We start from the raw sequence: 16,530 nt of genomic DNA, 5'->3' as shown, positions 1-16,530 counted from the left end.
GTAGAAGCAAAATGGATAAATACCAATTAGACTAACTGCAACTTTCTCAGTACAGGTGCATGGAGCAAATTTGTTTTTTTCCCACATGGTTTAAATTGCTGGGGAATCTGGTTCCCTGAAAATGTACAGCCCTCGTTTTGGGCAGAAAGCAGTGTTCTGAATTTGTGAAGTTATCATGAAAATAGTTTGTGGAATTACTGAACACCCAGAATAAATTGTTACACTTATTGGTGATTGCTGACTGGTGAAAGTGCTACTTTGTAGTTACTGCTTGTTTTTAGATTGATTAGAGGTCACTTGAATGAAAATTCTTGCTGTCTATTGATGACTTCATAAGCCTTAACTTTGGCAAGAGTTATTGGTACACAGTTTGTTTTATTCTTATATTCTGCGCTACTTTCTTTTTAGGATGAACTTGATGATGTCGTAAACACATGGAACTCGCACAAAATTCGACCAAGATCAAGTGGTGGTGCTGCACCGGGCCGGCCAGTCATGATGTTCTCATTCCCAGAGCTGCACAATGCTGAGGACAGACTGAAACCGATTCACCTGGAGGAGCTCACTGTTTGTATGGAAGAGTGCACTCCAAAAGGTCGATTTCCCTGTGATGAAACTGTCTTTGAACTTTGTTGTCTACTTATGGTAGAAAATGAATGGGAAGCCCCAGTAGACCCACTTGCTGCAGCTGACCTGTATATCAGGTTAAGAGAAGAAATACTCCACAGTATTTAATAAATGGCACACATCCACTATTTACATGTGCAAATTTAAATAAAATGTTGGTTTGTCTTGATCATATGATTTAATAACTGTTGCCATGTATTACAAGTACCCTATTGTGTTGTGTTGCTGTTATTGTTGTTGTTTTGTTACGTCGTGTGCGTCCCTCAGGAGGGCGGAGCCCGTGATCCGTCTCACCTGAGGGTCGTTTGTTTGCCTATATATGTCTTGTCTTTGTACCAGTTGACCACTGGTCATTACATCCTTAATTTGGATTTATTGCACGGGTTTTTGCTTTGCGCACCTTCAATTAAACCATTCTTTTTCCCTGAGACTTGGCGTGATCGCTTCCTTTTTAGTCGCTCACCCTGCCCGTCACAAGTGTAAGACATTTTCCAGATAAATGCATTTTGGGTACAAGCAAACAGGCTTGCCATGTCATTCTTTTCATGTCATTCTGTGAATACTTTTTGTTAAATGTAAATTCAGAGTGCTTATAGCAGATCTGCCATTAGAAGAATAAAATAGCTCTGTTAATTGTGTTTCTGTTGTCACGTGTATTCCTATTGTTCCTGGCTAGCAACCCAGGCACCAGGACATTTTATCATTATATGTTTCTGTAAATCATAGATGCATGTACTCCACATTTTTGGGTCTAAACTACATAACATTTATATAAACACATCATTGTTAATATATCAAGCTGTTACATATTTTGGGCTTTTAGTAGAAATAAAATTAAGATTTTAATGAAGAACCATCACATTTTACCATCATCTTTGTACTGTAATGTTATTATAAGATTTTGGCTTTCATTAAATTAGTCGTTTCCATACTGATGCAGTATGAGCTGTCATGTACAAAGTTAATTAATTAACATGATTCATACAATTATAAGACATACAGCCGAAAGGTTAATTTTTATTCACGGTATACCAGCACCAATTTGACAGAACAGTGGCTGCAACGGTCACCAACATACCCTTTAATTTGGTATATAACTTTGGAAAATAATCAACTTCTTCAAGCAAAGCGCCATGTAAGACATAAGCAGTGAAGGCTCAAGGTCAGGTTATGGATATGGTTCAAATGGATACTGAACTTTATCAAAAGACTCAGAACTACAATATAAATGTAGTGGTAAAAGTAACATTTTATTGGAAATTGGAACATGCATACAATAAAAATGCCCAATATTTCCATAGGTAACAAGGACATTCTTTTTAGTCTTGAAACTAATACTAGAGAACATGGAAATTTTGTATAAGAATGACGTAAGAATGATGGCATAAGAATGAAAGAATAATCACAGCCCTTGGACACTGCACTGTATAGTGTCTGTGCAATGACAATCAGTAAATGTCTTCAAAACTCTTATTTATTTTGCAGCTTGCAACATTTTCTTGGATGAATGTTTAGAAACAACACACCATTTAAGAAAACAGTGGAAATGCATGAATATATTCTAAAAACATGTGCGTTCACAAATGTGTGCTTATGTGGTACTTGAGCATCCAACAGCAAATACCAACCTTTGATCTTTTAAACTAACAAGGGCATATAAAGCAAAATATCGCAAGCATGACTAATGCAAATGTGCAAAATTATGCACATTCCTGCAACTAGCAAAACAGTGTCTAACTGCCTATAATACTTACAATAGAACATCAGGATAAATTTGTCTTAGTCCTTACAAAAGTATTTGGCTTTGTGCAAAATATATAAATGTGATGTAAACTTTCACACAACTTAACAAAAAAAATCTTTCACTGGGTGCATTAAAGAAAATATGAAAGAACATTTTCTTTATATTGCATACATCTCTAATGAGCACAATTTTTGTTGTTGCTCAAGGTTTCTGTTATGCAACTAGAGAACTTGGATTAGGTGAAAATAGCTTTAGCTATGGTAACGGACAGTGTGCCAGTTCATTTTGTTTTGTGACTGTACTAGTTTATTGTGAAACTGGATAATAAAAGAGACTGGAAGATTTGTAGCCAAAACTGGGCTTCTGACACAAATATGGTAACTTCTTTCTAATTATAAAAGAACAAGAAGGAGTGTTTTGTATAGAGCTCAAATATGTATTCTTATCCTTTGCAGTTCTGCTCTAGTCTGCATAAATAGTTCAAACATAGTGAATTGCTGTTCCTGTGAGAGTCTATACAATGTCCATTACCCAGACATTGCTTTCCAGAACTGCATTAAATTCAGAACGGAAATCTGGGAAGTTTTCATAGCTGTCAGCTATTTGCAGAATCTTCCCACACGTGTGTGCAACTGGTCTTCTTGTAAACTCTGTCATAGCTTGAAACTCCACATAAATACTGTCTGTCACTACAAGATCTGATCCGGTGCAGAATCGCAGAAATTTCTGAAGTTTAATGTCATCCAACTCTCTGATGAATTGTTTCAGATGATTTACCACTTCCTTTTGCTTTGGTGTCAAATCAACAGAAAATTTCAGAAGTTGGCAGACTTTTTTTGAAGTTGGCTGCAGGTCCGAGAACAACTTTGTCAATGTCTCTGGAGTGAGGGCAAGGTGGTGATGGGTGATTTCCCTCCAACAGTCAATAACAAACATTGGTTTTTGGACAAGCTCTTTATGTGCTATTTCATCAAGGATTGTTGGAAGAGTCTCAGCGGTGATTCTTTTCCTACAGCCATAATTGTCAAGAACTTCCACAAGATCATCCATGTCAACTGCAGTGAAATCACTTACTGCTTGCACCAAAACTTCACATTCTTGGCTGCTCACAAACTGCAGAAAATGCACTTTAAGATCACTATAAACACAGTTGAAAAGCACTTGTTCAAGAAAAGGGATAGCAAGTTTGGTTGGAAAATACTGACAGTCTTGGTAACCTTTCAGAAGTATTCTGCCAGTTGCCATCCATTTTTCAGCAGAAAAATCATGGCGAATGAATGGCACTTTAACTGTTGCACCAAGGGTGCATCGCTCATAGAATTCTTGCCAGAAGCAGCTGAGTACATCTCTCAGTACCCCTGATCCTCTACCTGCTTCTTCTGTATTGTCTGGAAGTATGCGTTTCACATTCAGTGTTTTGGTCAAAATCTCTGCAACACAGAAAGCAGTAATCATGTCATGTAAAATGTTAGCATGATGTACAATGATTGTTATTACATCCTCTGGATTAGCTGGACTGAGGGGTACAAGAAAACCTTCATAGATTAATGTGTCATCTGTACCTTCTTCAGCATCAAAAGTGGGACCAAAGGTTATCTCTGAATCATCTGAAATTTCTAAAGGATGGTCGTCTCCATGAAAATTACCTAAGACTTCTGCCACTTCTGTTGGATTAATTTCACTGCCACTGCTTGCAGAGACAAACATCACTTCAGATGTCTCACTGGCCTCTTCTTCAAGATATTTTGGCTTTGTTGCAATGTAGAAGCGTAACATTGTCAGCCTTGCTGCTTCATACATATCACCAATAGACTGGCAAGTGTCATCAGTGAGGTGGTTCTGTTTAAAGTCCCAGACCTCAAACTCAAAATCAGTTTCACATCCTTTAGGAGACACTCCATCAGGGAAAAAAAAATTCTTTCCTTGCTGAAGAATATCCTTCAATCCTGCATCAGTGGCCATTTGAATTTTTCTGGTGCCACCTCCCTGTTTTGCCCTCACCTGTTTGGTTATTTTTCCATCATGATGGATCCATCCTATTTCAACATTTCTTGATGTCTTTTGCTTCTTTGTCTGTCTTGTTCGTGTGTCTGCATGTGAAGTGTTCTCCTTGGGACCTTCCTTTCTGTTTTGCATTTTTTCACGAAGTTTTTGTAAAAGTCCTTGTTTTCTTTGTGAGAGTGGTTGCTTGCTTTTGCAGAAATTGAAGATGGCAATGCGGTCTCCATAGGAAGGGATGTAATTTGCAAGAGCTGCGTCATCCATCAGTGCTATGACAGCACTGTCAATCTGCAGAGAAGAAGAAAGAAAATAAGTTTCTTCAAAGTTCACGTTGCAAAACAATTAAATTACATTTTATTTATACAGCACCAAATAACAACAAACAGTCACCTCAAGCTGTGTCAGTTGCTGTGTTCGAAATAGCCTACTACATAGTGGCGTACTGCTTGGGCCCCAGATCAGTATCCAGTATGCAGTATGCGAATAAAAATATTTTTTCCAGTACGCGAAACATCCCCGGATGACATACTACTTCCGCAAAATATTAGTACGCGAACAGAGCTATCTTTGTGGTGTACTGCATCCCATCATGCAACGCTACGCTCACATGACCCCGTAGTATGCTTTGCTTTTGTCGCATACTGGAAACTGTACTGCATACTACTACGAGGACCAGTATGCAGTATCCAGTATGTAGTAGGCTATTTCGAACACAGCCAGTGTCTCCAATTAACAGGAAAACCATGTATTCTGGGACAAATACAATAATGGGATAAGGGAGCTACAGTATGACCTTTAAGTAAGGTGACCAAACGTCCGTATTTCCTGGGACATGTCCGTATTTCACGTCCTGTCCCGGATTATTTTTTTTGTTTTTTAAATGAGGAAATGTCCTGGTTTTTAAAGTACCTTCATTGGACCATTAAAATGTAAATGTACAGGCACTACACTACACTGGCGAACGTAAGTTGTTACCGGGGGTGTAAAATGGACACAGCGAGAAAAAAAGACAGATTTAAAGTGTGCAGAAACAGTCTAAATAGTCGTTGGAACTAACCTAGTGAAAATCGGGCCATTAAATAATTTTTTTTTTGCCGGGACTGAATATTAAAAAGAAGGAAAACCGAGATAAACCGGGAAATCCGAGACAGTCCCGGGAAAACCGGGACAGTCCCGGGAAAACCGGGACAGGTGGCAACCCTAGTATAAATTGTGATTTCAGTCTTGAACAGTCTTAAACTGATATTAGCAGGTGGCTAGCGCTCATAACGTGCTGCTTAATTGCCGTAGTAAACGTACTCAGTTCAAACTGAAAAGAAGTACAATAATACTCAAAAACCCGTCAATTGACCAACTTTGATGTAATGTGAGACGTTGCCTATTTGCCTAACATTATAAGCTAACAAACATGCTAACAAGTAACGGTAACTTGCTGAGAAAAAAGTGCCAGCCGACAAACTGTCTTTGTTACTCACCTTCTGCTCTTCCATAATGGAAATGCTGTCTTCTGGCACTCCTCGCCCACGGAGAAACTCGTTTAAATCGGACATTTCCGTCCACGGGTTTGTTCACCAACTGCATATGTCTCTGTCATTAAGCTGATGACTTCCAAGTACCCACAATTCCGAGAAAAAAGTCACAATTCTGAGAATAAAGTCAGAATTGTGAGATTAAAGTCAGAATTCTGAGATTAAAGTCAGAATTGTGAGATTAAAGTCAGAATTCTGAGAATAAAGTCAGAATTGTGAGATTAAAGTCAGAATTCTGAGAATAAAGTCAGAATTGTGAGATTAAAGTCAGAATTGTGAGAAAAAAGTCAGAATTCTGACTTTAATCTCAGAATTCTGGCTGCCCTTTTTTTTTCCAATGTCCCATATATATATATTTTTTATAGTGGCCCTAATCCTCTTCCGTATTACATATATATACACACTGCTCAAAAAAATAAAGGGAACACTTAAACAACACAATGTAACTCCAAGTCATCCACACTTCGTGTTCAGATAGGAAGCAACACTGATTGTGAATCAATTTCAACTGCTCTAGTGCAAATGGAACAGACAACAGGTAGAAATAAGATTTTCAACTGATTTCAAAGATTTTTATTAATTGAGATCTAGGATGTGTTATTTTAGTGTTCCCTTTATTTTTTTGAGCAGTATATACAAATATTAGGGGTGGGAATCGTTTACTATCTCACGATTCAATTCGATTCCGATTTTGGGGACCACGATTAGATTCAAAATCAATTTTCAATTCAAAACGATTTTCGATTCAAAAAATGATTTGATTTATAAAAATGTCTGCTTCAGTCTATAAAATCTGCATGATCTACTAGTCTGCTTTGCAAGACAGAATGACAAATACAGAAAATTAATTGTCGTTCACATTTAATTAACAAAAATAAAGTGCTTAGGTAAAATAAAATGGTTTTTGTTGTGTTACCAAAATTCTTAAGCTTCATTTTGCGAGCTCTCAGGGCTGGCTCGGATGCAGTTCCCCCAGCCGTTGCTAGGGGCACCAGAGTCAGTCCCAGACTAAACCGGCGTAACCGTACACAGCCAGGTCCCTGCTTTCTCTGTGATTGCTTCTCGTTTAATGGTGTCGCCACCTCTCTGTTATGCTTTCTCTTTACTTATTCGAGTATCTATCTCCTGTGTCGCTTCCTGACCCATCTCAAGTTTTCATAGTCCTGTATTTGTTCCTATCCGTTTTGCCTTTATTTTTGAGAAGGGTTTTATTTTGCTGCAGCGTTTTTTGCCAGTTACTTCTGCTGGCGTCCTTGGTTTCGTTTTCGCGTTGCATTTGTCCGTGCTGTTTTTTAGTTACTGTTGTTATTTTGTTTCTTCCTCCCGTCTCACTACGGTTGAGTGTTATTTTTCACGCGTTGTTCTGGGTCGCTGTGCGCGTTTCCCTCTCGCTAATACATTTGACGAGTATCAAACGTCTTGCTCTTGCGAGCCGGCACTTGGGTCCACCCTTCTCTATATTATTTCACACGGTGTGTACGTTCCCGTGCTCACCGCGTTACACATGCCTTGCACACAAGCTACATTGTGTCCAGTTCGGTCTTCCCCGGCATTCGGTAAAAACCAAAATGAACCCATATTTTTGCCTTAAATGAAGACGGGACAGGTTGAATATCTCTTTCCTCCATCTGTTTTGAACCTTGTCCGCGCATGAGTGTGTCCCAGAACCTGCTGCGTAAAGTCTCGCGTAATTTTGTAATTACGTAACGCGAGACTTCACCACGACTTAGAATCGATTTTGGGACATTTAAAATCAATTCTGAATCGTAGTAAATGAGAATCGATTTTTGATATATGAATCAATTTTTTGGCACACCTCTAATATATATATGATTATATATATATGATTATATATATATATATAATCATGGGTTAAAGCAAGAATTCTGGCAAAAGACAATGCCAGTAATTATCATGGCCTGGCGGTTAGGGAACTGGTCTTGTGACCGGAGGGTTGTGGGTTCGATTCCCAGACCTGAGGCCATGCCTGAGGTGCCCCTGAGCAAGACCCTTAACCCTCAATTGCTCACTTGTATAAAAATGTAAGTTGCTCTGGATAAGGGCGTCTGCCAAGTGCCATAAATGTAAATGTAAATTACTGACAATGTGGTGTAGTTGGGACAAGGCCTCTTTTGCCTAATTCTACATAATAAACACATTTATAAAATATAACTATCTAAACAGCCTGTGTAAGGACAGAAGAGAGAATCTATGAAGCAACAAAATGCAACACCTGAGCAATAAATGTACATAAATGTTTATATAATGGAGTTATCTGGGGGTCCTCCTCCAGAAAATTATTTAAAAATCAAGTCAAATTTAATGAATCCTGGTGAGTTTTAAAAGGTATGAAGCTCTCTTGGTTTTATCAGATTCACTATAGCAAAAACATAAGCTGTAAGATTACCTGCTTTAAGTAGATATGTTACAAAAAAATTTAATATCCAAAAATGGCAAATTAAATCACACCACTGGATAGAGCTTTTAAATACAAACAGAACAACACCATCCATGTTAAATTGGTTTAGAAATAAAAAGTTGACATTTTAAATGGAAGAAATGCGCCTATTTTCTCCGACTGTATTAAAGCTAAATGAAGAAAAGTCTGTGATCGGTGGAGAGATTCTCCAGTATAAATAACCATAACTTCTATATTTCACTAACAAATTCAAATAAATATTGAAATGTAGTCACTTTATAGTATGGACATGACATTATAATATTCAAAATGAATGAACAAATGAATATTTAATGATTAGTACATTGGGCTGAAGCGTGGCGCACGCGAAGTTAAAAAATTCGAGAGGTGCACGACCTCGTGAATCGCCAGCACGCGAGGCTCTCGCGCACGGGTGGAGCCACCGCGATTACGTCATTTTCGGCGCGCGGACCCTCGATTATATATATATATATATATATATATATATATATATATATATATATATATATATACACACACACATCCAGTGCTGAAGAGCGCCAGTGAGAGAATCAGGGCGTACTCACACTAGGCACGGTTTGCTCGTTCCGTGCTGGGGCCCGGTTATCCCCCCTCCCCCTCTGGCCTGCACTGACACTGGCTTCAGCAACCCGGCCCGAGCACGCTTACGTCATCACAACGCCGCTTTATTTGGAAAAAAAGCGCGCTCGCACAACACTATGGAGTTCACGATTCTCTTTTTATTGTATTTTTGGAGTCGTTTTGGGAGTGCAGAAACACGGTGCAAGCACAGATTTATCGATAATTTAACACGATTGTCTGCTAATCGCTTTTTCCGCTATGACTGTTTAACGTGAGCATCGCATCACTGACGTCATGTTTGAGTTCCAGCGAAATGAACCAATCACAGGAGGCACCAAGCGGGCCCGGGCACGAATAGCGCTCACACTAGAAGCGAACCGTGCCCGAGTCCACATGAATCGTGCACCGGCCAACCTCTTCAAGTGGGCCCGAGCACGGTTAACTGATCCAGGCCCGAGCACGGTTGGAGCGCTCACACTAGCCAAATGAACCGTGCTTCGGCAGGCAACCGTGCCCGGATCACAGAGCCTAGTGTGAGTACGCCCTCATATTTTGGCCACAAAACAGATAGCACGCGCGTGTGTAGTTTATTATGATTTGACGGAATTTTCCCCCCAAAAAATCAAATGACGGAAATCCGTCGTAGTGACGGAGAACTTTAACCCATGATATATATATATATATATATATATATATATATATATATACAGTTGTGATCAAATTTATTCAACCCCCACTGAAATAAAGTGTTTTGGCCAGTTTGACATTGATTTTGATCATTTCAGTCATCTTATTTACAATTATATCAAAGAGGCACTTATAAATTAGACAAACATAACATATTTATGATGGAATAACCACAAATGTCTTTACTGTGCTCACATCATTATCAGTTTTATTCAACCCCCTAGTGACATTATTTTTTAGTACTTAGTACAACATCCTTTTCCAGTTATGACAGCTTTCAAGCGTGAAGCATAGCTTGACACAAGTGTCTTGTAGCGACCTATGGGTATCTTAGCCCATTCTTCATGGGCAAAAGCCTCCAGTTCAGTCACATTCTTAGGCTTGCGCACTGCAACTGCCTTCTTTAGGTCCCACCAGAGGTTCTCAATTGGATTTAAGTCTGGTGATTGCGATGGCCACTCTAGAATGTTCCAGCCTTTCATGTTCAACCATGCTCTAGTGGACTTGGATGTGTGCTTCGGATCATTGTCCTGTTGGAAGGTCCAACGTCTCCCAAGCCGCAGGTTTGTGACTGACTCCATCACATTTTCCTCCAAGATCTCCTGGTACTGAAGGGAATTCATGGTACCCTGCACACGTTGAAGCTTTCCTGTACCATTAGAAGCAAAACAGCCCCAAAGCATAATTGACCCCCCGCCATGCTTCACAGTAGGCAAGGTGTTCTTTTGTTCATAAGCCTGGTTCTTCCTTCTCCAAACATAGCGCTGGTCCATTGTCCCAAACAGTTCTAATTTAGTTTCATCTGACCACAGTACACTGTTCCAAAACCTTTGTGGCTTGTCCACATGACTTTTGGCATACTGCAGTCGACTTTTCTTGTTCTTTGGAGTCAGCAAGGGGGTGTGTCTGGGCGTTCTGGCATGGAGGTCTTCGTTATGCAGTGCGCGCCTTATTGTCTGAGCTGAAACTTCAGTGCCCACATCTGACAGGTCTTTTTTCAGTTCCTTAGCAGTCACGCGGGGATTTTTCTCCACATTACGCTTCAGGTAGCGCACAGCAGTCGCGGTCAGGATCTTCTTTCTGCCACGACCAGGTAACGTTTCCACTGTGCCCTTTAACTTGAACTTGCGAATGATACTTCCGATAGTGTCTCTTGGAATATTTAACAACTTCGCAATCTTTTTATATCCATTGCCATTCTTGTGAAGAGCAATAACCTCTTCTCTTGTCTTCTGGGACCATTCTCTTGCCTTCACCATGCTTGGAAACACACCAGTAGATGTCTAGAAGGAGCTGAGTATCACAGTCCTTTTAAATCTGCCTAATTGGTGCTTATCATGCTTGATTGCTGCTCGTTGACATCCACAGATGTTTTCAATACCTGATGGAAAACACTGGAATGAACCTCTGTTCTTAGGAGTGGTAGTCGTAAAGGGGTTGAATAATTGTGTCAATGAAGAAATCACAAAAAGGCCATTTAATACTTTATGACAAAAAAAATTGATGCTATCTTAGTTGCATTTAGTTATTTAACAAGTCCTTGTAAGATTTCATTATGAACACAATTACAAATGTGCACTGAATTCCATAAAACCCTTCGCAGAATTGGGGGTTGAATAAATTTGATCACAACTGTATATATATCCTGTCCTGAGTGTCCTCCACTGACACACCAACCACTCTCATATCCTCAACCACTACATCTATAAACCTCCTCTTAGGTCTACCTCTCCTCCTCTTGCCTGGAAGTTCCATCCTCAAGACCCTCCTACCAATATACCTCTCCTCCCTCCTCTGTGTATGTCCAAACCATCTCAATCTCGCTTCTCTAACTTTATCTCCAAAACATGCCACATGGGCTGATCCTCTAATAAACTCATTTCTGATCCTATCCTTCCTCGTCACTCCAAATGAGGATCTCAACATCTTCATCTCAGACACCTCCTTCTCCCTCACCTGTCTCATCACAGCCAATCATGCTCCTGATACAGTTTTTCAGTGTTCCGACGCAATCTGAATACCGTTTTCTGCTCTCAAGGACCAGACGGTATTGGGGATTATCGGGCAAGACTGAGCGACTTCCCCTTCGGAGGCCACCGATGACTTAAATGACAGTTTTTTTGGACAGGCAGCAGGCTGGTGCCCACAGGAGGCTCAGTGATTATGATAACTACAGCCAGTACATCAACAAGGCATTCCTTTTCAGCAAGGTTGGCAATAAACTCTCAGCATCATTCACTTAATCTAGAATAAACTGAGAGAACCATGGAGAAAATACAGTGCCAAAGAACAGAGAAGACAGAGATGAGAGTGTGTAGGCTCAGGCTGTTGTACAAGCTGACCTTAACCCGAGTGAAGCCACTCCTGGGAGGACAGAGAGGTCCAGCTCTGATGGGATGTCCATTAGGTTTGTTAGGTTCTGGCCCAACATGTCAAACGGCCAAAAGGAAAAAACATATAAGAACTGTGCAAGTTCACTGCTTTAAAACTCATTGTTTCTGGTCATTTACATAAAGCAAGACTCAACGTGAGTCTGAAGAAGTGTGAAGAACTCCACCACTTCAGATGCCTTGGTGCCTTGACCACATTCACATTTGAACTCCAAAACTGTTGACTGAAAAAGGATTTCAATGAGAGTGACAATGGTTCGGATGGCTCCCTAACTTGAGGTGACAGACCTTGAAGTAACTGTGTAGGGTGTGAGTGAATGTAGAGCTCAGGTTAACAGAGAGGTGATTGAAGTCCTCCACTCTGGAGCTCTGCAGTCCACAGCTTTCAAACACACACACAAAAACTGAGAGGTTACAACCTTTACACAGAATCAGAATCTCTTTTATTTCGCCATGTATGTTAAACATACCTGGAATTTGTCTTGGTGAGAGCAACACATGTATGACATGTAAAACGTGCACAGACTGTTGACAAACATAACTCTAAATGTACAATAAACAATAAGTGGACTCTAGAATATGGTTAAGTACTAGAAGAAAGAGCGTAGACAAAAAGACATAAATAAGGCAATATAAAATGTAAAATCTAAACTGTACACATGTGAGTATGAATATATATGTATCCAGATGTTCCTGGGGTAGATTATATTAAATAATGTTGTGGTTATGTGATGTTAACATTGTACAGCTGTGCAAAACAGCATAGTGCAATTGAGCGACATGTCCTGTTCAGTGCAGTTGAGTCCAGTTGGTTTAGTTCCGTGGTTTGAAGACTCAGAGAAGTCCACTGTGGTTAAGGAGAGCTACAGCTCTGGGAAAGAACCTGTTAGTATGTCGTGTTGTGCTGGTTTTAATGATCCTTAGTCTTCTACCAGAGGGCAGAGTCTGGAAGAGGTGATGTGCAGGATGTGAGGGGTCTGTTGTAATTTTGCGAGCACGTTTCCTCACCCTGCTGGTGTGGATCTCCTGAAACGTTGGCAGGTTACATCCAATGATCTTCTGATCTGCATCAGCTGATCTGATGATGCGCTGGAGTCTGGCTCTTTCTTGTGATGCAGAGGAACCAAACCAGGTGATTATGGATGAGGTGAGGATGGACTCGATGATTGCTGTATAGAACTGGATCATCAGTCTTAAGAAGAACATTCTTTGCTGAGGTTTCTTGGTGATGTTGATGGTGTTCCTCTCCCAATTCAGGTCCCTGGATATGGTGGTGCCCAGGAACTTGAGTGACTCTACAGTGGAAACTGCAAAGCCATTGAAGTAGAGGGGGGATACAGGGGGTGGGTTGCATCGGAAATTCACCACCATCTCTACAGTCTTCTCTGTGTTTAGCAGCAGGGGGTTGTCACTGCACCAGGACACCAGCTGATCAACCTCCTTTCTGTAAGCAGACTCATCACCATTGGCTATGAGGCTCACCAGGGTGGAATCATCCGCAAACTTCAGGAGCTTTACAGTTGGTTCCTTGGAGACACAGTCGTTGGTGTAAAAGCTGAAGAGAAGGGGTGAGAGGACACACCCTTGTGGAACTCCAGTGCTGAGTGTTCGAGGGTCTGAGGAGTGTTTCCCCAGCCGCACATACTGTCTCCTGTCAGTAAGGAAGTTTACGATCCACTGACACATGGAGTCCGGCACTGACAGCTGGGACAGTTTGCTTTGAAGTAGCTGTGGCACAACGGTGTTGAAAGCTGAGCTAAAGTCCACAAACAGAACCCGAGTGTAGGTTCCTGGGCTGTCCAGGTGCTGAAGGATGAAGTGTAGAGTTAGGTTGACCACGTCATCAACAGATCTGTTTGCTCTGTATGCAAAGCAGGGGGTCTGTGATGGTCTTTAGGTGGGCTAAGACCAGGCGTTCAAAGACCTTCATGACTACAGATGTCAGGGCGACAGGTCTGTAATCATTAAGTCCAGTGATGATTGATGAAAAACAGAGATGTTACAACCTTTACACATAAATAACCCACATTATCCCATACCAAGTGTGTATATACTTTCTGACAATGCACACTTTGAAGAAACACATGTTGATACCAGTTGATTTACAAGAAGGAGATGTGGGGATATAGCACAGAATTACCTGCTGCAGGTGCTCATGGATTTGAGGTGAAACTCAAAATTTGCCACAGGGCAGATGTAAGAGAAGGAGGAAACCCTGAGTGTCTCTCCGTCCTCCTTCAGTTGAAGCAAACACATCATCAGGAACTCATGGGCATTCTGTGGAAGACAGTACGTCAGAAGGGCATTCCTCCTGGACTTCAGCAGCAGTAGAGTGAGAAAACAAAGAAGGTTGTGTGCAGTTCCTGCAGACTACTGCATGTGGTTCTGATGTGTTCTGAATAGCTGAACCTGTTGGTAGTCCTCTCCAAATGCAGGGCATCTGACTGAAATACAGGCATTCAGGGCTCTCAGGAGCTTCTTCTTCTGTGAAGAGCTACGACTAGTGAGCCTGCCGTGCTGCGAATCTGCAAAACATCTACACACGGTAACAGGGAGACCAATGTGGTTTATTTCTCTCTGCATCACAACACCTCCCTAAGCACTCATATTTGAACAGTTCATTTACACACGTGAATCCTTTGTTCCTGATCCAGTACCTGACCATCTGGCAGCTGGATGGATCCGTCCAGCTGGAGCACTGAGATCTGATGGGGCTCCAGAAGCAGGACAGACTCAGTAGACACTGCAGAGTGGAGTTCTGGAGGCGGGAAGGGGAACTGCGGGTGTTCACAATACACACCTTGACTAGCTAGCCAGGTATTTTAAAATGAAATGTGCATTGTGAAATGTGCACACATTTCATTTCATTTTAAAATACCTGGCTAGCTAATCAACGTGTGTATTGTGAACACCTGAAGAGTTCCCCTTCCCCTAATAGTTTTAGTAAACTATTCAGTAATGTGTTGTCTATAATTTACAATTTATAATTGATTTTATGTATTATGCATTGATGCATTTAAAGCAAACTTGAAATATAGTATTATAATTTGCCCAGCTACATTAAAAACCTATATGTTATGTTATGCATTTGTAGCACACTTGTACTTATTTAAAACCTAGGTATAAATTTATTTTTTTATGAAAATTTCCACCAGGGAAATTTTAGTAAGCACCAATGCAAACTGTCTATAGGACATTGTTTCCCCTCTCCTGAAGCTATATTTTATTTATTTGTAATAATTTAGGCGATGTGTTTCCAGTGTAATATTCCTCCCTCAATATAGTTTGTGTAACGCTTTGCGCGCTGCGGAGCTAGGAGGCAGACACAAACGCTGAGGAGAGCGAGATTTATTGATATGAGATTTATTATTATCCCATAGACGTGGTCGTAAGGGCAGACATGGGTCATATCGGGAGGGCAACGAGAACACGACAGGTAGACAGACATATTGTCACGGTACGGCGGCCCCCTACTGGTCGCCCCCGTCTACAGCAGCAGCTTGTCCTGTGGGTGTGGCGTTGTGTTCGTCCCTCAGGTGGGCGGAGCCCGCGATCTGTCTCACCTGAGGGTCGTTTGTTTGTCTATATATGTCTTGTCTTTGTACCAGTTGACTGCTGGTTATTATATCCTTAATTCGGATCAGTTCACGGGTTTTGGTTTGCGCACTTTACATATTAAACCATCCTATTTCCCTGAGACTTGGCGTGATCGCTTCCATTTATTTTCGCTCACCCTGCCCGTCACAGAATAACCAGCCACCTTCGGAAGCCGCCAGTCTCCTTTGCTTTCTCCTTCGTTCGTGGTCATGTCTCGTGGTAAGTGTTTGTCTGCGTGGTGTTTTGTTTGAAGAGCTCCGCCGTGCTTTTGTGTTGTGTTTTGTGTGTGTGTAGCACGGCGAGGACCAGGGCAGTCTGCCCTGAGACAGCTCTTCATGTCCGTCGTTTGTCTGTCTGAAGAGTTTCGCTGTGCGTTTGTTTTGTGTGTTGCACGGCGAGGACCAGGGCGTCTTCCCTGTAAAACTCTTCATGTTGTGTGGGTGAAGTGTACATGTGAACGGGCGTGTGGACCTGTGTGCGTGCTCGTGGCGTTTTGTGTTTAGTGTTTCGTGTGTGACGCGGGTGCCGCTCGTCACTGTCGCCTCGCTCCCCTGTCGTCTTGTGTTTTGTGTGGGGAAGCGACTGCGATCTGAGCGGCACGTCACAACATACCGAGCGCGCATGTAAGAGTTCCGTTCGCTCGTTGTTTGTACACTGTTTTTTGTTTGTCTAGTCTTTGCGTGTGTGTTGTTCTTGCGTGCCCGTGATTATGTTGTGTGTAATTCCACACATGCTCCTCCCCTTGAATGTGTGTTGGGGGTGGACCAGTGGTGGTCCCGTGCCACGGAATATGGCACGGAGGGCGTAGCTCCTAAGGGAGGCCCTGACCAGGGAGTCGAGGGTGTTCTCCGGAGCCGGTAGGGGCCCCTCTCCTGATGCATCAGGTGAGTTGTTTGGTGTCCCCTCCTGCTGAGATGGAGACCCCTCCCCCCG

General features: G+C 41.6%; 1 long non-coding RNA gene across 1 annotated transcript; it reads right to left on the bottom strand.

Moving 5' to 3' along the window:
• Positions 1–1,814: 1,814 nt before the first annotated feature.
• LOC143527430 (uncharacterized) lies at positions 1,815–14,750 on the bottom strand. Its single transcript, XR_013134118.1, has 3 exons — positions 14,410–14,750; positions 14,141–14,277; positions 1,815–3,801 (listed from the first exon to the last, which is right to left on the bottom strand). It is a non-coding gene; the product is annotated as an uncharacterized LOC143527430 (long non-coding RNA).
• Positions 14,751–16,530: the final 1,780 nt, after the last annotated feature.

This window comes from Brachyhypopomus gauderio, chromosome 11 (assembly GCF_052324685.1).
Source record: "Brachyhypopomus gauderio isolate BG-103 chromosome 11, BGAUD_0.2, whole genome shotgun sequence".
In the NCBI taxonomy this organism is placed as follows: Eukaryota; Metazoa; Chordata; class Actinopteri; order Gymnotiformes; family Hypopomidae; genus Brachyhypopomus; species Brachyhypopomus gauderio.
This window is presented reverse-complemented; position numbering and strand designations above follow the sequence as displayed.